Below are 22,373 nucleotides of genomic sequence, written 5' to 3'. Positions count from 1 at the left end.
AGCTGCATATTGGTCTGATCCTTCCTATTCCTGTTCCTCAGATGAAGAAGATCGTTACATGATCACAACATAACAAACATTTTTTGTAGAGAGCACAAGATAAACTCTATAAATAGGAGTGGACGTATTGATGATACATTGACAGTATGGCTGAGGCGGCAGAGCCCATGGTGGATCAGCACATCCGTTTTTATTTTGATTGTGGATTAACCTAGGCAGAAATTGTTTTATGTATGTCAGTTATAGATGGCATCCAGTGTTGGCTCCAATGAAATCCAATTTTAAAGACGTGAAAGTATGGTTGCGCAGCTATTTTAATTGAATTTAATGTGGAATGTTCAGTGAAAGAAGAGTTAACATTGAGGTCTCTGGTTGTAGACTACCAATGAAAGTTTACCAGACTACCAATAATAGTTTAATTTAATCTCTTTAATAGTTTTAACAGGAATGTTGGCTTGTCAATAGCAGCAAAAACAGTCACAAACAACAATTAAAAAGTAGAAAAATTGTCATGTTCTGACCTTTATTTCCTTTGTTTTGTCTTTATTTAGTATGGTCAGGGCGTGAGTTGGGGTGGGCAGTCTATGTTTGTTTTTCTATGTTTGGTTTCTGTTTCGGCCTAGTATGGTTCTCAATCAGAGGCAGATGTCGTTAGTTGTCTCTGATTGAGAATCATACTTAGGCAGCCTGGGTTTCACTGTTGGTTTGTGGGTGTTTGTTTCCGTGTGTGTGTTTGTCGCCACGCGGTACTGTTTCTGTATTTCATGTTATTGTTTTTGTTTGAGTGTTCATTTGTCTTTATTAAAAACAAAACACTGCATCTTGGTCCGATCCTTACTCCTCTTCAGACGAAGAGGAGATCTGCCGTTACAGAAACACTGACCACAAAAGGACCAAGCGGCGTGGTAACGGGCAGCAGCAGTGAACACAAGACTCCTGGACTTGGGAGGAGATTATTGACGGTAAAGGACCCTGGGCACAGCCAGGGGAATATCGCCGTCCCAAGGCAGAGCTGGAGGCAGCGAAGGCAGAGAGGCGCTGGTATGAGGAGGCAGCACGGCAGCGCGGCTGGGGGGGAACATGGGGATTGTGGTGAAGCCAGGCAGGAGACATGCACCAACTTCCCGTGCTTACCGGAAAGAAAGAGGGACCGGGCAGGCACCGTGTTATGCGGTGGAGCGCATAGTCTACCCAGCTTTACGCATCTGGTCTCCAGTGCGTCTCCTCGGGCCGGCGTACATGGCACCAGCCTTACGCATGGTGTCCCCAGTTCGCCAGCACAGCCCAGTGCGGGCTATTCCACCTCGCCGCACTGGCCCAAGAGCTCCAGTGCGCCTGCACGGTCCGGTCTATTCAGTGCCACCTCCACGCACCAGCCCTCCGGTGGCAGCCCCCCGCACCAGGCTGTCTCTCCGTCTTCTGCCTACAGGTGCTCCCGCCTGTCCAGCGCTGTCAGAGTCTTCCTCCTGTCCTGAGCTGCTAGAGTCTCCCGTCTGTCAGGAGCTCCCAGAGCCGTCAGCCAGCCAGGACCTCCCAGAGCCGTCAGCCAGCCAGGACCTGCCAGAGTCGACAGCCAGCCAGGAGCTGCCAGAGCCGTCAGCCAGCCAGGATCTCCCAGAGCCGTCAGCCAGCCAGGACCTCCCCGAGCCGTCAGCCAGCCAGGACCTGCCTGAGTCGACAGCCAGCCAGGAGCTGCCAGAGCCGTCAGCCAGCCAGGAGCTGCCAGAGCGGTCAGCCAGCCAGGAGCTGCCGGAGCCGTCAGCCAGCCAGGAGCTGCCGGAGCAGTCAGCCAGCCAGGAGCTGCCGGAGCCGTCAGCCAGCCAGGAGCTGCCGGAGCCGCCCTGCACTCTGGAGCCGCCGGAGTCTCCCGCCTGTCCGGCGCCGCCGGAGTCTCCCGCCTGTCCGGCGCTGCCGGAGTCTCTCGCCTGTTCGGTGCTGCCGGAATCTCCCGTCCATTCGGGACCCATTTCTAGGGTCCCCAGTCTGAGGTCGGCGGCGAGGGTCGCCGTGTTTAGGAGGCCACGGAGGCGGACAATGAGGCGGAGAAAAACTGTGGTGAAGTGGGGTCCACGTCCCGCGCCAGAGCCGCCACTGCGGACAGACGCCCACCCAGACCCTCCCCTATAGGTTCAGGTTTTGCGGCCAGAGTCTGCACCTTTGTTTTGTCTTTATTTAGTATGGTCAGGGCGGGACTTGGGGTTGCCAGTCTATGTTTGTTTTTCTATGTTTGGTTTCTGTTTCGGCCTAGTATGGTTCTCAGTCAGTGGCAGGTGTCATTAGTTGTCTCTGATTGAGAATCATACTTAGGTAGACTGGGTTTCACTGTTGGTTTGTGGGTGTTTGTTTCCGTGTGTGTGTTTGTCGCCACACGGTACTGTTTCGGTTTTTGCAGATTTCACGTTATCGTTTATTGTTTTTGTTCATTTGTCTTTATTAAAAACATTATGGACGCTTACCACGCTGCATCTTGGTCCGATCCTTACTCCTCTTCAGACGAAGAGGAGATCTGCCGTTACAAAAATAAAATAAAACTAGTAAAACAGGTGAAGTGAATCACATTTTGAGATTTCTAAATACTCCAGCATTTCATGTAGGCTACAGTTTATATTTCATTTCAGCTACAAATGTTGGGCAAAATTGTCATGTTATGTCTTGTTCCTGTTCTTTCTCTTCACTTCGTTTCCCCCTGCTGGTCGTATTAGGTTACCTTCTCTTCCTTTCCTTCCCCCAGCTGTTCCTCATCTCCTTTAACTACCTCGTTTACCCTCTCCCACCTGTTCCCTTTTTCCCTCTGATTAGGTCTCTATTTCTCTCTCTGTTTCTGCTTCTGTCTTTGTCAGATTCTCGTTTGCTTCACCCTTGTCCTGTCCTGTCGTAATCTGCCTCTTCATCAGATGCTACGTGTGATCAGGTACCTCTGTCCTCTACAACCCGCGCCTACCCGGAGAGACCAGCAGTATGTCGCCGCTAACCCTGCTATTCTCCTCTGCTGCTAGAAGGGGACTCTCCTGTTAAGATCAGAGGACTTTATGATTTATTTGTCGCCCTCTCTGCGGGTTGTCTATGTTGTCAATCGATACATCTGAAGAGGATCTATGTCTTCCCTGTGTTTTGACATTAAAAGACTCTGTTTCTGTTAAAGCGCTTTTGGGTCCTCACTCACCTGCATAACAAAAATGTCGTGGGGGCAAAATGTCATTCATCCACTCCTCAGTTTGCCATTGTTTGCGTTTAATTGCTGGAGCTTTGACTAGCACATGGCTACTTACAACATATGTGCTCTAATCAAAGGTCTTAGATCTTTGTAGAGTCTTACTGCCGCCGGTGCACTATGACACTGCTGTCAATCTATCATCAATATGTCCACCCCTACTTATAAAGTTTATCTTGTGATCTCGACAAAATAACTTTTATCGTAATCTCGACATAATGAGGGAATCATTTTTGTATTTATATGTCCTCTCTGGACTTCTGTAAAGCTAACATCAACACCACTTTCCCAGAAACCCTAGACCCACTCCAATTTGCATACCGCCCAAACAGATCCACAGATGATGCAATCTCTATTGCACTCCACACTGCCCTTTCCCACCTGGACAAAAGGAACACCTATGTGAGAATGCTGTTCATTGACTACAGCTCAGCGTTCAACACCATAGTACCTTCAAAGCTCATCACCAAGCTAAGGAACCTGGGACTACACACCTCCCTCTGCAACTGGATCCTGGACTTCCTGACAGGCCGCCCCCAGGTGGTGAGGGTAGGTAGCAACACATCTGCCACGCTGATCCTCAACACTGGAGCTCCCCAGGGGTGCGTGCTCAGTCCCCTCCTGTACTCCCTGTTCACCCACGACTGCATGGCCAGGCACGACTCCAACACCATCATTAAGTTTGCTGACGACACAACAGTGGTAGGCCTGATCACCGACAACGACGAGACAGCCTATAGGGAGGAGGTCAGAGACCTGGCCGGGTGGTGCCAGAATAACAACGTATCCCTCAACGTAACTAAGACTAAGGAGATGATTGTGGACTACAGGAAAAGGAGCACCGAGCACGTCCCCATTCTCATCGATGGGGCTGTAGTGGAGCAGGTTCAGAGCTTCAAATTCCATCAACAACAAACTAGATTGGTTCAAACACACCAAGACAGTTGTGAAGAGGGCACGACAAAGCCTATTCCCCCTCAGGAAACTAAACAAATTTGGCATGGGTCCTGAGATCCTCAAAAGGTTCTACAGCTGGAACATCGAGAGCATCCTGACCGGTTGCATCACTGCCTGGTACAGCAATTGCTCGGCCTCCGACCGCAAGGCACTTCAGAGGGTAGTGCGTACGGCCCAGTACATCACTGGGGCAAAGCTGCCTGCCATCCAGGACCTCTACACCAGGCGGTGTCAGAGGAAGGCCCTAAAAATTGTCAAAGACCCCAGCCACCCCAGTCATAGACTGTTCTCTCTACTACTGCATGGCAAGCGGTACCGAAGTGCCAAGTCTAGGACAAAAAGGCTTCTCAACAGTTTTTACGCCAAAGCCATAAGACTCCTGAAGAGGTAACCAGATAGTTACCCGGACTATTTGCATTGTGTGCCCCCCCAACCCCTCTTTTACGCTGCTGCTACTCTCTGTTTATCTTATATGCATAGTCACTTTAACGATACCTACATGTACATACTACCTCAATAAGCCTGACTAACAGGTGTCTGTATAAAGCCTTGTTACTCTTTTTTCAAATGTCTTTTTACTATTGTTTTATTTCTTTACTTACCTACACACACACACACACACACAGAAACTTTAAAGGAATAAAAAGCTGTTCAGGAACAATGCTCCTGGCCAAATCAGTTGTTCTCTGTCTGTCATAACGTGACTAAATCAAATCAAATTTTATTCGTCACATCTTCCGAATACAACAGGTGCAGACCTTACTGTGAAATGCTTACTTACAAGCCCTTAACCAACAATGCAGTTCAAGAAATAGAGTTAAGAAAATATTTACTAATAAACTAAAGTTTTTAAAAAGTAATTAATCACAAGATAACACCATACATTTACATAACAATAATGAGGCTATATACCGGTACCGAGTCATTGTGCGGGGGTACAGGTTAATCGAGGTCATTCTTAAAGTGACTATGCATAGATAATAAACAGCGAGTAGCAGCAGTTTAAAAACAAAAGAGAGCGGGGTTCAATGTAAATAGTCCAGGTGGCCATTTGATTAGTTCAGTAGTCTTATGGCTTGGGGGTTGAAGCTGTTAAGGAACCTTTTGGTGCTCTGGTACCGCTTGCCGTGCGATAGCAGAGAGAACAGTCTATGACTTGGGTGACTGGAGAGTCTTTGACAATTCTTTGGGCCTTCCTCTGACACCGCCTAGTATATAGGTCCTGGTTGTCAGGAAGCTTACCCTCAGATTTTATTTTATTTATTTTTATTTCACCTTTATTTAACCAGATAGGCTAGTTGAGAAAGCAGTGTGACACAAACAACAACACAGAGTTACACATGGAGTAAACAATAAACAAGCCAATAACACAAACAAGTCAATGACACAGTAGAGAAAATAAATATACAGTGTGTACAGTGTGTGTCTATATACAGTGTGTGCAAAAGGCATGAGGAGGTAGGCAATAAATAGGCCATAGGAGCGAATAGTTGTGTAAGTGAAAAATGAGCAGATGATGATGTGCAAGTAGAGATACTGGTGTGCAAAAAGAGCAGAAAAGTCAATTAAATAAAAACAGTATGGGGATGAGGTAGGTAGATTGGGTGGGCTATTTACAGATGGACTATGTACAGCTGCAGTGATTGGTTAGCTGCTCAGATAGTTGATGTTTAAAGTTCGTGAGGGAAATAAAAGTCTCCAACTTCAGCGATTTTTGCAATTCGTTCCAGTTACTGGCAGCAGACAACTGCTGAGCAGTTGACATACCAGGCGGTAATGCAACCGGTCAGGATGCCCTCAATGTTGCAGCTGTAGAACTGTTTGAGGATCTGGAGACCCATGCCAAATCTTTTCAGTCTCCTGAGGGGGAAAGGTGCTGTCGTGCCCTCTTCACAACTGTCTTCATGTGTTTGGACCATGATAGTTTGCTGGTGATGTGGACACCAAGGAACTTGAAACTCTCGACCCGCTCCACTTCAGCCCCGTCGATGTTAATGGGGGCCTGTTTGGCCCTCCTTTTCCTGTAGTCCACGATCAGACCCTTTTGTCTTCATCACATTGAGAGAGAGTTTGTGGTCCTGGCACCACACTGCCAGGTCTCTGACCTCCATATAGGCTGTCTCATTGTTGTCGGTGATAAGGCCTACCACTGTTGTGTCATCAGCAAACTTAATGACGGTGTTGGAGTCGTGCTTGGCCACGCAGTCGTGGGTGAACAGGAAGTACAGGAGGGGACTGAGGACGCATCCCTGAGGGGCCCCAGTGTTGAGGATCAGCATGGCAGATGTGTTGTTGCCTACCCTTACCACCTGGGGGTGGCCCGTCAGGAAGTCCAGGATCCAGTTACAGAGGGAGGTGTTTAGTCCCAGGGTCCATAGCTTAGTGATGAGCTTTGTGGGCACTCTGGTGTTGAAAGCTGAGCTGAAGTCAATGAACAGCATTCTCACATAGGTGTTCCTTTTGTCCAGTGTAGAGTGCGATTGAGATTGAGTCATCTGTGGATCTGTTGGGGTGGTATGCATATTGGAGTAGGTCTAGGGTTTCTGCCATGATGGTGTTGATGTGAGCCATGACCAGCCTTTCAAGCACTTCATGGCTACCGACGTGAATGCTACGGGGAGGTAAGCATTTAGGCAGGTTACCTTCGCTATCTTGGGCACACGGACTATGGTGGTCTGTTTGAAACATGTAGGTATTAGAGACTCGGCCAGGGAGAGATTGAAAATGTCAGTGAAGACACTTGCAAGTTGGTCCGCGCATGCTTTGAGTACACGTCCTGGTAATCCGTCTGGCCCCGTGGCTTTGTGAATGTTGACCTGTTTAAAGGTCTTGCTCACATCGGCTATGGAGAGCGTGATCACACAGTCATCCGGAACAGCTGGTGCTCTCATGCGTGCCTCAGTGTTTCTTGCCTCAAAGCGAGCATAAAAGGCATTTAGGTCGTCTGGTAGGCTCGCATCACTGGGCAGCTTGTGGCTGGGTTTCCCATTGTAGTCTGTAATAGTTTTCAAGCCCCGCCACATCCGACGAGCATCAGAGCCGGTGTAGTAGGATTCTATCTTTGCCTGGTTGATTGTTCGTCTGAGGGCATAGCGGGATTTCTTATAAGCGTCCAGATTAGTGTCCCGCTCTTTGAAAGCTGAGCTCTAGCCTTTAGCTCGGTGCGGATGTTGCCTGTAATCCATGGCTTCTGGTTGGGAAATGTATGTACGTTCACTGTGGGGACGACGTCATCAATGCATTTATTGACAAAGCTGGTGACTGAGGTATACTCCTCAATGCCATTGGATGAATCACGGAACATATTCCAGTCTGTGCTAGCAAAACAGTCCTGTAGCGTAGCATCCGAGTCATCTGACCACTTCTGTATTGAGCAAGTCACTGATACTTCCTGCTTTCGTTTTTGCTTGTAAACAGGAATCAGGAGGATAGAATTATGGTCAGATTTGCCAAATGGAGGACGAGGGAGAGCTTTGTATGCGTGTCTGTGCGTGGAGTAAAGGTAGTCTAGAGTTCTTTTGCCTCTGGTTGCACATGTGACATGCTGGTAGAAATTAGGTAAAACGGATTTAAGTTTGCCTGTATTAAAGTCCCCGGCCACTAGGAGTGCTGCTTCTGGATGAGCATTTTCTTGTTTGCTTATGGCCTTATACAACTCGTTGAGTGGGGACTACATGGAGCTGTATAAGGGAAGCTGTATCGGCCGTTTCTGATTTCAAATTCTCAATTTAATGCAGCGTCACAGTCCAACATGAAGTTGAAAGGTAATTTGGTTGGGTTGTTTTTAACCTGTAGCTATTTAATATTTGACCTTCTTAGGTGAGTAATTACAATACCAAAGTGTGCCAAACCCCAGTACACAGTTAGTTCAAGTAATTAATTGGTTGAGTCAGAGTAATGGTAAGTCACGACATACCTTAATGAAATGAGTACAATTGTCTTACCTTGTCATAATCTACAACTAAGGACCTATTACTCCATTGTTTATGTTGATGTTGTCATATTTTCTTCAAATGAGTACCACCAAGTGCTATTTTTGTTTCTTTGGGCAGTCTTACTCCGTAGAGAGGAAAGGTAGGAGAGTTTTTGTTAAAAGAGTAATGGCCGGGACTTGAACATGTGCTGGCAGCAGCAAGTTTTCTAGGGGCAGCGGCCAAGACTGCAAGACTGACCCAGGCTACACCAAGTGCTATTTTCATGTAAAAATGCCAGAATGCAACTAACGCACCTCATACAGAGTGGCTTTAAAACTTAGACCAAAAAGTTAATTTTAATATGATCTGTGAGCAATGTTCCCTCTAAACTGCACGTGCAGAGAAGCACGAGATCGAATGTCACTCAACTTTCTAGAGTTTCCCCCCTTATTTAACACTATCGAATCAATGTAATACTAGCCACTTTCATTGCAACATACCGAAACAAAATGAACTAAGCAAGTCTTAGTATGCAAAACTATCTACGTAGGAGATTTTGTTGTAGGCAGAAGGCATTGGAGTAGGATTCTATTGCATTGCACCTTTTGCACCTAATACATAGCTTAGGCCAAAAAGTGAATTTTAAGATGATCCTTGAGTCGTGTTTGCTAAATTGCCATATATGAATACATTCAGAGTATGAAAAAAACTATCCCACTGAGCAATGTCCGACGTCCATGGAAGTTGAAAAGTAGTTGAAATGTGATTCCCGGATCGGACCAAATCTGAACCAATCAAAGATGTCTATGTTTCACACGTTTGGAAAGCACAGCATTGCACAGCACAGTACAGCACAGCAGTGTAGAGGACAGTAAATAAAAATATTTGGGTATACAGTAGTTTAGTACAGTACGCTACTAAGTAGAGTACAGTACAATGGAGCATAGTAGAGTATCGTTCAGGACAGTACAGCACAATAGAGTACCGAAGTATACTAAACTAAACTCTGTCATGTATTGCACTGCACTCTAGTGTGCTTTACTGTACTGTGCTGTACTGTACTATGCTGTCTAACATGTGAAACATAGACGTCTATGATTGGTTCAGAGATTGGTCTTGTTTTGCTCAAAGAAATAATACCCAGTGTGCTTTGCAAGTGTTCATTTTTACATTTACATTTTGGTAATTTAGCAGACGGCCTTATCCAGAGTGATTTACAGGCAGTGCATTCAACTAAGGTAGATAAACAACCATATAATTATATTATTTTATATTAATACAATTGCTCAGAGAAAGAGATTTGTTTAACAAGTAATACTATTTTTTCTCAATAACGTAGGGGTCAAAATGATTGACGCCCTTAAATATTCTTATAAATAAACTAGTCAAAAGTTTAGTATTTGGTCCCATATTCCTAGTATGCAATGACTACATCAAGCTTGAAACTTCTTGGATGCATTTGCAGTTCCTTTTGGTTTGCCATTCATTTCCATTTGTTGAATGATGACATGGCAACAGAGATGCTTGACATATTCAACAGTGCAACGGTGTGTTAGACGGAGACGTAACCAGAGGACCTTTTTAAAACAACACCGACAATCTCTACTTAGAAGAGATGAGAAAACAGTTACAGCATTATTATGCAACACCAGTGCAACAACAACAACTATGTTCAGTGCCCCGTTGAATATTTGCCAACCCAGGGCACTTACATTAGATTTGTGTGTTTATGTTGTATCTTTGACCTTGAAGGACAAGCTAATCTGAGGATGAGATGACTAGAGAAACCAACAAGCTTCACCATCGTCCTGTTAATCTGAGGAGATGTGGTAATCAGAGACTGAGGCTCACTCTTAATGTCTTAATGACGTCAAGAAATGACCTATTAAACAAAGCAGATTGAATAGACAGGTGTCCTGCGTTGCCTATCCAAATAGCCACAGTAAAGCATGGTTCTTCTAGGAACAGGCTTAGTATTCTGCAGCTACTAGATGTTGGAAAACGTTGGAGGTCAAAATTTCACCTTCAACATTGGCTTTGTTAACCGTACAAATCTGACCATCTGCTTCATAATGCACAATAACCATTTTGCTGGATGATAATTGTAGTGGGGTGTGTTTGCAGTCTGCAGGCATAGTCATGAGAATGTGTTGGCCTGCTCTCTTCAACAAGACCTGCATTCTGCAGAACATGATCATGATGCAGATTTCTGAGGGTTTACAAAAACCTGAAAGGTTGCAGGTCTGATCATAACTTGAGTATGTTGGTGTTTGATACGCAGCATACCTTGTTGAAGACAGCTTGTCCGTCGAAATGTTGGCTATACAATTATTGCATCTGAGCTCCTAGAGTGTGAGGCTCTCCTTTTCTTTTTCAGGTGTTTGATATAACCAGCTAGCATCTGGAATGGCCCACCAGCCATATGTGTCACCTCTTTGCCTCTTTGGTTACAGGTGAAAGCGGCCTTGCCCTGTGAAACGTGACGCTAATGGCTAATGGACTTAGTGAAATGATACCTTCATTCTAGGAAGGAATCATCCTGTCGGTGAGAAGCTTTTCATGAAACTCCTTGCAGAGGATGCTCATTGGGACTGCTGAACGCCACAGGGAAAGGCTCCTCACGTGTGGACAGGTATGGGCATGCTGCAGACTGCAGGTACCTTTTCCTGGCAACGTCCAGAGGGTTGAGGCCAAGAGGATGATATTGAAATCCCTGGATCACCCGATAAGCACTTTACCCATTACCAGTAAACAAACATGGTGACAAACGCTATTAAGTGCCATCTTAATCATGTTAAAGATATTGCTGAACATATTTATATTGTTCATGATCATATCCATATCATGATATGATGGATAGATCACAGTTACAGATTTGACTTCTTTGGGGTTTGGGGGCTCAGTTATCTGATCAGGTTAATACATTTTTGGCCCGTCCTCGCTTGTTTCCTCATTATCCTAATTGAGTACAAATTGGTTAAGAAGGAGCAGCGCAGATATCAAGCTGCTTAGTTTTATCAGATGACAATGTAAGTCTGCTTCATCCTATTAGAGACAAAGCAGCTAACGCTTAAACGCGCTGTGTCAGCTTACTGAGGAGATGGATGGGGGATGGAGAGCTGGGTTGGCAGTAAAGCGGGTGAAGGGGGTGTGAGGCCAGGGGAAGTGCACGTGATACTCCCTCCCTCTCCTCAGTATTGAACCATTTTAGCATTTCCCCGAAAACCCTCTGTTTCTAAGACTGTTTGGCTTGGCTTGTCCCTGAGCCTCATTCCCATCCAACTGACAGAACTACCAAGAACTAGAAAAACTCCCGAATTAAAAGGTCAGCCTAAGAACAGTAGTCAACTCCTTACTGTAAAGGCAATGGGATTGGGGATGCTTGGGATCCAGAGCAATTAAAGGGCAATCTGCAGTTCAAACAACAACAAAGCGGACACCCCACCAGTGTTTTGGTAAATAGCAGAGGAATGGGTCTGGAAAAATGTAATCACTTTGAAATTCATAGGCAGAGGTATGGAAGCAAAGACTGACCATCCGTGAGATAAAAAAGTATAGTTTTAACTATGTTTTCAGGCTATACAGTGTTTGTTTACAATTTCATTGTTTACAAAAAAAAGGAGTAAAACAAGCTTATATTTTGGGTTCTGATTGGGTATGACAATTGAGCTAAGCTCACAAGGTACACTACTGTACATGACCAAAAGTATATGGACATCTGCTTGTCGAACATCTCATTCCAAAATCATGGGAATTAATATTGAATTGGTACCCCCTTTACTGCTATAACAGCCTCCAATCTTCTGGAGAGGCTTTCCACTAGATGTTGGAACTGATATTGGGTGATTAGGCCTGGCTCGCAGTCAGTGTTCCAATTCATCCCAAAGATGTTCAAGGTTGAGGTCGGGGATACGTGCAAGCCGGTCAAGTTCTTCCACACCAATCTCGACAAACCATTTCTGTATTGACCTCGCTTTGTGCACGTGGGCATTGTCATGCTGAAACAGCAAAGGGCCTTGCCCAAACTGTTGCTATGCATTGGGGCAGGTAGCGTTCTCCTGACTTCTGCCAAACCCAGATTCATCTGTCGGACTGCCAGATGGTGAATTGTGATTCATCAATCCAGAGAATGTGTTTCCACTGCTCCAGAGTCCAATGGCGGCAAGCATTACAAATTCAAATAAAATATTGTCACATACACGTTTAACAGATGTTATTGCGGGTGTAGCGAAATGCCTGTGAAGAAGAATTGCTTAGGAGCTAGAAGCAGAGCTGCCCTATCTGTCTTGCATTATTTATTTATTTGTTATCGTTTTTTTTCATTGCGCATGGTGAACTTAGGGTTGTGTGCAGCTGCTGGGCCATGGAAATTAATTTTATGAAGCTCCCGACAAACATTTATTGTGCTGACGTTGCTTCCAGAGACAGTTTGGAACTCGGTAGTGAGTGTTGCAACTGAGGACAGATTACTTTTACATGCTACATGCTACACGCTTCAGCACTCGGTGTTGCCATTCTGTGAGTTTGTGTGGGCTACCACTTCCCGGCTGACCCGTTGTTGCTCCTAGACAATTCCCTTTCACAATAACAGCACTTACAGTTGACCGGGGCAGCTCTAGCAGGGCAGACATTTGACAAACTGACTTTTTGGAAAGGTGGCATCCTATGATGGTGCCACGTCGAAAGTCACTGAGCTCTTCAGTACGGACCATTCTTTTGTATATATATTGTGTTTACTGTTCTCAGATTTTTCATTAATAGATTTGTGATGTGTATGAAAATTAGATTTTTTGCAATATTTTTGTATATTTGACTGTGATATGTGGTTGTCACCCCTTACTATCTTAATGCACTTACTGTAAGTTGCTCTGGATAAGTGCATCTGCTAAATGACTAAAATGTCAAATGTAAATGTTTACAAACAGATCTCATATTGAGTTATATATCGAATTTGTTTAAAAAATACACTGCTCAAAAAAATAAAGGGAACACTAAAATAACACATCCCAGATCTGAATGAATGAAATATTCTTATTAAATACTTTTTTCTTTACATAGTTGAATGTGCTGACAACAAAATCACACAAAAATTATCAATGGAAATCAAATTTATCAACCCATGGAGGTCTGGATTTGGAGTCACACTCAAAATTAAAGTGGAAAACCACACTACAGGCTGATCCAACTTTGATGTAATGTCCTTAAAACAAGTCAAAATGAGGCTCAGTAGTGTGTGTGGCCTCCACGTGCCTGTATGACCTCCCTACAACGCCTGGGCATGCTCCTGATGAGGTGGCGGATGGTCTCCTGAGAGATCTCCTCCCAGACCTGAACTAAAGCATCCGCCAACTCCTGGACAGTCTGTGGTGCAACGTGGCGTTGGTGGATGGAGTGAGACATGATGTCCCAGATGTGCTCAATTGGTTTCAGGTCTGGGGAACGGGCGGGCCAGTCCATCAGGCATCAATGCCTTCCTCTTGCAGGAACTGCTGACACACTCCAGCCACATGAGGTCTAGCATTGTCTTGCATTAGGAGGAACCCAGGGCCAACCGCACCAGCATATGGTCTCACAAGGGGTCTGAGGATCTCATCTCGGGTACCTAATGACAGTCAGGCTACCTCTGGCGAGCACATGGAGGGCTGTGCGGCCCCCCAAAGAAATGCCACCCCACACCATGACTGACCCACCGCCAAACCGGTCATACTGGAGGATGTTGCAGGCAGCAGAACGTTCTCCATGGCGTCTCCAGACTGTCACGTCTGTCACATGTGCTCAGTGTGAACCTGCTTTCATCTGTGAAGAGCACAGGGCGCCAATGGCGAATTTGCCAATCTTGGTGTTCTCTGGCAAATGCCAAACGTCCTGCACGGTGTTGGGCTGTAAGCACAACCCCCACCTGTGGACGTCGGGCCCTCATACCACCCTCATGGAGTCTGTTTCTCACCGTTTGAGCAGACACATGCACATTTGTGGCCTGCTGGAAGTCATTTTGCAGGGCCCTGGCAGTGCTCCTCCTGCTCCTCCTTGCACAAAGGCGGAGGTAGCGGTCCTGCTGCTGGGTTGTTGCCCTCCTACGGACTCCTCCACATCTCCTGAAGTACTGGCCTGTCTCCTGGTAGCGCCTCCATGCTCTGGACACTACGCTGACAGACACAGCAAACCTTCTTGCCACAGCTCGCATTGATGTGCCATCCTGGATGAGCTGCTCTACCTGAGCCACTGGTGTGGGTTGTAGACTCTGTCTCATGCTACCACTAGAGTGAAAGCACCGCCAGCATTCAAAGGTGACCAAAACATCAGCCAGGAAGCATACGAACTGAGAAGTGGTCTGTGGTCACCACCTGCAGAACCACTCCTTTATTGGGGGTGTCTTGCTAATTGCCTATAATTTCCACATTTCCACATTTCCAATTCCATTTGCACAACAGCATGTGAAATGTATTTGAAATCAGTGTTGCTTCCTAAGTGGACAGTTTGATTTCACAGAAGTGTGATTGACTTGGAGTTACATTGTGTTGTTTAAGTGTTCCCTTAATTTTTTTGAGCAGTGTATATTGCAGTCACACATGTATTGTCGTGGAAATTCTTACACAGGGACACTCAAAGTCAATCTTAAATTATTCATTGTTTATTGTCAGCGTGCCGGAGAGGTTCCAGCCAACTCAATGCACCATAGCACACATATCAATCAGAAGCTCTGCCTGGGCAGACGCAGCAGTTGTCTTATATACGGCTATACACAGACAAGTTATATTTGCATGATTTGGCATAATTAATTAATCATTACCGTTTTGTTTCCTTCATGTGACCGACCAATACTGTTTCATAACATGTGACAGACCAACAACTCACGAGGCTTCTCCTCTCTAAGCTGAAACTGAGATATCTTTAGTTTGTTTCTCAAAACGCGGTCGTTCGTTCTCAAAACATGGTCTGGGCGTACTGCCACTGATAGGTGTGATTTGTACAGTCAGCCACTTGTTTGTTACATTTGACTGTGTAAAGCCTAGCAGTACTACTGAGTGAGGTGGATATATAGCATTTTGCAAAAAAACATGATTATTTGTCTCTCTGAATTTAAACTATCAAATGATTTTAAACAAATACATGTCTGTCATTGAACAGCCCCATGCCATGATTAGACAGTGAAAAAACACACCAATCTCTTTCAGAATTTCTTTAAACAATAAAAGCTAATTGACCAACATTTCTGAAAATGGATATATAGCGTTTTGGAATAAAATTCTTCAAATGTTTTTGGACAGGGACTGCTGAACTGCAAGTTTATCTGCAGTCCCTTGACCACTCTGGGTTCGCGCCCAGGCTCTGTCGTAACCGGCCACGACCGGAAGGTCCGTGGGGCATTGCACAATTGGCCTAGCGTCGTCCGGGTTAGGGAGGGTTTGGCCGGTAGGGAAATCCTTGTCTCATCGCGCACCAGCGACTCATGTGGCGGCCGGGCGCAGTGCGCGCCAGGTGCACGGTGTTTCCTCCGACACATTGGTGCAGCTGGCTTCCGGGTTGGATGGCGCTGTGTTAAGAAGCAGTGCGGCTTCAACCTTCGTCTCTCCCGAGCCCATACGGGAGTTGTAGCGATGAGACAAGATAGTAGCTACTAAAAACAATTGGATACCACGAAATTGGTGAGAAAAAGGGGTAAAATAATATTACATTATTTTACCCCTTTTTCTATATATATATATATATATATATATATATATATAAATGCAACATGCAACAATTTCAACGACTTTACTGAGTTACAGTTTATACAAGGACAACAGTCAATTGGATCTATAGATTTCACATGACTGGGCAGGGGCGCAGCCATGGGTGGACCTAGGATGGGCATAGGGCCACCCACTTGGGAGCAAGGCCCACCCACTGGGGAGCCAGGCCCAGCCAATCAGAATGAGTTTTTCCCCACAAACAGAAATACTCCTCCGTTTCATCGGCTGTCCTGGTGGCTGGTCTCGGACAATCCCGCAGGTGAAAAATCTGGATGTGGAGGTCCTGGACTGTAGTGGTTACACATGGTCTGTGGTAGAGAAATGAACATTAAATTCTCTGACAACAGCTCTGGTGGACATTCCTACAGTCAGCATGCCAATTGCACGCTCCCTCAAAACTTGAGACATCTGTGGGATTGTGTTGTGTGACAAAACTGCACATTTTAGAGTGGCCTTTTATTGTCCCCAGCACAAGGCACACCTGTGTAATGATTATGCTGCTTAATCAGCTTCTTGATATGCCACACCTGTCAGATGGATTATCTTGGCAAATGGGAAATGCTCACTAACAGGGACATAAACAAATTTGTGACCAACATTTTAGAGAAATAAGCTTTTTGTTGGTATGGGACCAACACTTTACATGTTGCATTTATATTTATGTTCAGTATATAGTATGGTTGCATAGCAGGAGTCGATAAATACAAGATAAACACGTAACGGTTGCTTGTTGTCTGACCCATTTAACCTTCGCTGACATAGGATACCTCATCCGCCCAGACCAGTCTCTGCCTAAATGTAAATTAAATTAAACTGGTCTAATGAGCAAGCAGTAAACATATAGGCTTAGAAACATCCCCATGTTACTCCACAGATGGTTGTTTGTCAGTGTACAGTACTGTATCTAATGAAATCACAAATCTTTGTTGTCTGGTGTACAATTCCGCCTCCTTATAGATGTCATGGGCAGTAAGCAATTTCTTGTGGGAGGCTCATTGAAAATATGCAAAATATAATATATGCCATTTAGCTGACACTTTTAACCAAATTAGTAATTGTCAGGATTTAGCCAGGGTTGTTCCGGTTTTTGGTCACTAGATGCCCCCATTGTGCCTTTTGACCTTTTGTTTTCCCTTGATCCCCATTATTATTTGCACCTGTGCCTCGTTTCCCCTGATTGTATTTAAACCCTTTGTTTTCCTCAGTTCTTTGCTCTGTGTTTGTATGTTAGCACCCAGCCCTAGTACTCTGAGAACTCTTGTTGATCCCGGTGGACTCTCTTGTGGAATTCTGTTTTTTTTGTTCTTGTTTGTTTTTTGAGTATCTTTTGAGGCTTTTTGTGCTTTACCTTCCACCTTGTGGATTTACCTTTTTTGTCTTGGAGGATTACCTTTGTTCTTGTAGGATTCCTTTTGAGGTTGTGGAGTTACATGTTTTCCTGAAGAACTTCACTTTTTACTTCATTAAATACACCGTCTCAAGTACTGCTGTGTCTGCCTCATCTTCTGGGTTCTGCCGACTATTCGTGGCTCAGTTGGTTAAGTGACTGTTTCTCACTCCGGAGACCCGGGTTCGTAACCGGGTCCTGACAGTAATGCGTGCAAACATTTTCATATGGGTGGCCCCAGCAGGGATCATACCCACAATCCTGGAGTTGCAACCGCCATACTCTACCAACTGGGCCATGTCATATTGTTTATAATAATGTCTTAATCACAACAATATAGACTGAGTGTTGGCCTTAGGACAGAGAGGTAAACAGTGCTGTGAAACATCCAGAGGCTAAATGCTACGTCACTGTTGGGCATTAAGTCACATATCCACTTAAAGTGTATACTGTAAGTCAAGCACCACCTATCTAAATCCGTCTTGTCCCTTCATCGAACCATCAAAAATGGAGCATTCCATATTCTTTAATACCTGCAACATGGTGTAATACTACTGTAGCAGCTATTAACTCCCACTGATGCAGGTCTTATCCGCAAAAGGGTCGATGAGTGCAAGCTTTTCCCCGCCTCCAAGTAGTGTCACGTCTGATTACATTAATCAATATTCAGTAAATACTTTGATTAGTTTATTGAATTAGATGTGTTACTTCTTGGCCAGAGCAAAAAGCATGCACCCATGCCGGCCCTTTGTGGATATGGCCGGCGACCCTTTCCCTTCACGCTGCTGGAGTCAGGATGCTCTCTAGCGCCATGCAGAGGAAAGAGCCTATGGCTGTTTCCACCGCGACTGGAGCCTAAATGTATGGGGATAACAATCCGTCTTTAGCACTTCATCTAATACTCTTTAACTTCAGTAAGCATGGGCTGCCCTGGAAAAGACTGACGTACTTTGGCATTTAATCTGCTGCTTAGGTGCTTCACTTTGTCACTCAGGTGCCTCTTCCTCCTCCGGCTCCCAGACTGTCTGACCCTCCTTAATAGCTTCTGACCCCTCATGACCCACACCCCCTTAATCTCTCCTGACTCTTTGTTTCCAGGCTTTGACCCTATCTATCAAACACTGGCCATTACCCTCTACTCACAAATCACCCAAATCAACAAGTACAGTAAGTAGCTAGCTCTTCAAGTCATTATCTATTTACTCATTGATACTAGTCTCCAAGTGTAGAGTGCTGTGTTGAGGCATTTGCCACAGTAGAACTATTGTAGGATCATGATTATCATCATAAGCTATAAGTCACTGCTGACCACATGACCTGACCAGAGAGAACTCTGGGCCTTGATGAAAGTCTACATACCACTTATGGAACTATTACCTTAAAGCCTCTACTGGGAGTCACTTATGAGAGGCCAAAAACACCAGCACTAATTATGCCTGTAGCGTTAACAGAATTAAACCAGTTATAGGGTGCTCCAGGAGCAGGCCATGTCATATTCCATTTTATTTTATTTTAATTGAACCTTTATTGAAGCAGGAAGTCCCATTGAGACCAACGTTGATTTTGCAAGGGAGCCCTTCCTCCTTTGCCTATTTCAAGGAAGAGTGACACCTCTTATCTTCATGTACATTTGAAAGCTGTCCTGTAATTACACATGTCAGTCAAAAGCAGTGAAATAATGTAGATATTTGAAGGACCTTGCTCAACTTTTCCGTCCACAAATCTTTACAGACACCAGACACAGACCTTCAGAGTGTTAGGCAACTTGAAATCCAGCGTCATAACACATTATGACACGGCCATAACCATGTCATAATAGCTGACATAACCTGACATAATATGGTCATAACACTGTCATGACCCATATATTTACATCTGTTGTGACATATTGCGTTATTTTATGGCTTGTTATGACATCTACATAAGAGTGTAAAAAACGACATTTATTCAAATGTGTTTTTTTTCCTGCCAAGAAGTTTCCTTTTGTTTGAAAGTTTGTTTCTTAAGTCTTTTGCTATTGTTGTTGTTTACAGACATGTTTTCTTCCCCATCATGTTTTAAATAACTTATAGAAAATACACTTTGTGACACTATCAAAGAAGCATTATGACCATCATAATCATATAAGCCAGATAGACCTATCAGGTACATGCCCTTATGTCAGTCATGACTCACAAAGAGGGCGTCTTGTCCTGCCGCTGAAATCTGTTCCTACATTCATCCCAGATTAAAAAACATGAGCTCTGGCACGCCCAGGAAAAAATAGTTTGTGTGGAGGTGCTGACGGCGAATAAACTATAAACTATCAAAATGAAGAAAGTCGCACCCTCCATATATGAACTCCCAGTAATTTATTGGGTATTTACCAACGTTTCGGCATCACTGTGCCTTCTTCAGGGTAATCGCAGTCATCAGAAAGAGAGCATTGGGGTAAGAGTATGTCTGACATAAATGTGTGCTCAATTACAATGATAATATAACATAGTCAATTTCAGAAAAGATTATATAACATTACATAACATACTGTTGACAAGTAGGCTCGTGTAAATGTTATAACTAGCATTAAAATAATGCAATATATGTTACAACAGGTCTGAATGTGTCATGACACTGTTATGACCATATTATGACATGTTATGACATTGACAGGGTTATGACCGTACCATAACGTGTTATGGCGCTGGGTGTCAGGTAAAGTGTTCAACTCATGAGAGCTGCTGGGGATGATATTACAGTCTTTTAGACACTTCAGTACATACACGTTTGCCCATACAGGACTCAAATACACAACCCTTGAGTTGCAGAACAGATTTATGAGGCCATTGCTGGGCCTCCGCAGTCCAATAAAATCTGATCTAGGATCACTCATAGGACAAATCTGCATGTTTTAGAATGCTAGTTCACCAAGGCTCAATCTCAATGTCATGACAACAAATCATGACCAAGAAGTGCACTAGAGAATAGAGGGTCCGTTATGATGGTGCCGGTCTGATCAGTTCCTTCTGGACCGGCTTTATGGCCCGAGATTACAGGACCCACTGGGGGGATTAGGCATGCAGGCCCAGATCAGTAAACACACACATACACAACGATCAAAATCACGGCAAGAGCACTCCATCTTTCTTAATCTCTCAAGGCATAATATAGGTCATAGGACGTGGGTTTTGGTCTTTAATAATAACATTATTTGTGCAGTCAGTTTTTAATTAATCATTTCTTTCTATCTGTGGGATTTTGCATATCGTTCCAAGAGTTTTAGAAAATGTGTAATGTGACAGCCTATTTAAATTTACCCTAATGTAAGATATATAAAGATTTAAAAAATTACCTGTTGGAAAACCATATAACTACAGCATGTACCTCAACTGAGCATATTCCACATTAGTAGAAAGAATACACTTGCTGATGACTTTCACCTAAGTTATGAAAATAAAAATGTAACTTCCGAAAAGATTATTCGCAGAGGGATAGGGTTCTACCAATAACCATTTTCATCTGAAGAACCCTTTTTGGAAGACAAGGGTTCTTTGTAAGGGAAAGGGTTCAACCTAAGAACCATAGGTTGATTCTTTAGAAGGCAAGATGGGTTCTACATAGAACTCTTGAATCTGAATAAGCTTTTAAAAAATGTAAATAGTGCCTCAGAGTATAAGCATTAACCCTTCAGAGTTCAAAAAGATATGAGAACGTTTTAAACTCTACATACATGTACAGGGCCTTTGGAAAGTACTTAGACCCCTTGACTTTTTTCCACATTTTGTTACGTTACAGCGTTATTCTAAAATTGATATTTTTGCAATCTACACACAACACCCCATGATGACAAAGCAAAAGCAGGTCTTTAGAATTTTTTGCATTTTTATAAAATAAAAAATTGAAATACCTTATTTACATAAGTATTCAGACCCTTTACTATGAGACTCGAAATTGAGCTCAGGTGCATCCCGTTTCCATTGATCATCCTTGACATGTTTCTACAACTTGGAGTCCACCTGTGGTAAATTCAATTGATTAGACATGATTTGGAAAGGCACACATCTGTCTATTTAAGCCCCCACAGTTGACAATGCCTGTCAGAGCAAAAACCAAGCAAGGAGGTCGAAGGAATTGTTCTTGAGCTCCGATACAGGATTGTGTCAAGGCACAGATCTGGGGAAGGGTACCAAAAAATGTTTTTAGAATTTAAGGTCCCTAGAAACACAGTAGCCTCCATCATTCTTAAAAGGAAGCAGTTTGGAACCACCAAGACTCTTCTTAGAGCTGGCCGCCCGGCCAATCTGAGCAATCGGGGAAGAAGGGCTTTGGTCAGGGAGGTGACCAAGAACCCGATGGTCACTCTGACAGAGCTCTAGAGTTCCTCTGTGGAGATGGAAGAATCTTCCAGAAGGACAACCATCTCTGCAGCACTCCACCAATCAGGCTTTTGTGGTAGAGTGGCCAGACGTAAGCCACTCCTCAGTAATAGGCACGACAGCCCATTTGGAGTTTGCCAAAAGGCACCTAAAGACTCTTGGACCATGAGAAACAAGACTCTCTGGTCTGATATAACCAAGATTGAACTCTCTGGCCTGAATTCCAAGCTTCACATCTGGAGGAAACCTGGCACTATCCCTATTGTGAAGCATGGAGGTGGCAGCATCATGCTGTGGGGATGTTTTTCAACGGCAGTGACTGGGAGACTAGTTAGGATCGAGGGAAAGATGAACGGAGCAAAGTATAGAGATCCTTGATGAAACCTGCTCCAGAGCGCTCAGGACCTCGGAAGCTGAACCTTCGCACCAGTTTAACAGGACAACGACCCTAAGCACAAAACCAATACACAACGCAGGAGTGGCTTTGGGACAAGTCTCTGAATGTCCATGAGTGGCCCAGCCAGAGCCCGGACTTGAACCCGATCGAACATCTCTGGAGAGACCTGAAAATAGCTGTGCAGTGACGCGCCCCAGCCAACCTGACAGGACTTAAGAGGATCTGCAGAGAAGGATATGAGAAACTCCCCCACACACAGGTGTGCCAAGCTTGTAGCGTCACACCCAAGAAGACTCAATGCTGTAATTGTTGCTAAAGGTGCTTCAACAAAGTACTGAGTAAAGGGTCTGAATACTTATGTAAATGTGATATTTTTTTAAATGCTAGATTAGCAAACATTTCTTAAAACCTCTTTCTGCTTT

The sequence above is a fragment of the Oncorhynchus nerka genome, linkage group LG24 (genome assembly GCF_034236695.1).
Source record: "Oncorhynchus nerka isolate Pitt River linkage group LG24, Oner_Uvic_2.0, whole genome shotgun sequence".
NCBI lineage: Eukaryota > Metazoa > Chordata > Actinopteri > Salmoniformes > Salmonidae > Oncorhynchus > Oncorhynchus nerka.
Note: the sequence above shows the minus strand (reverse complement) of the source record.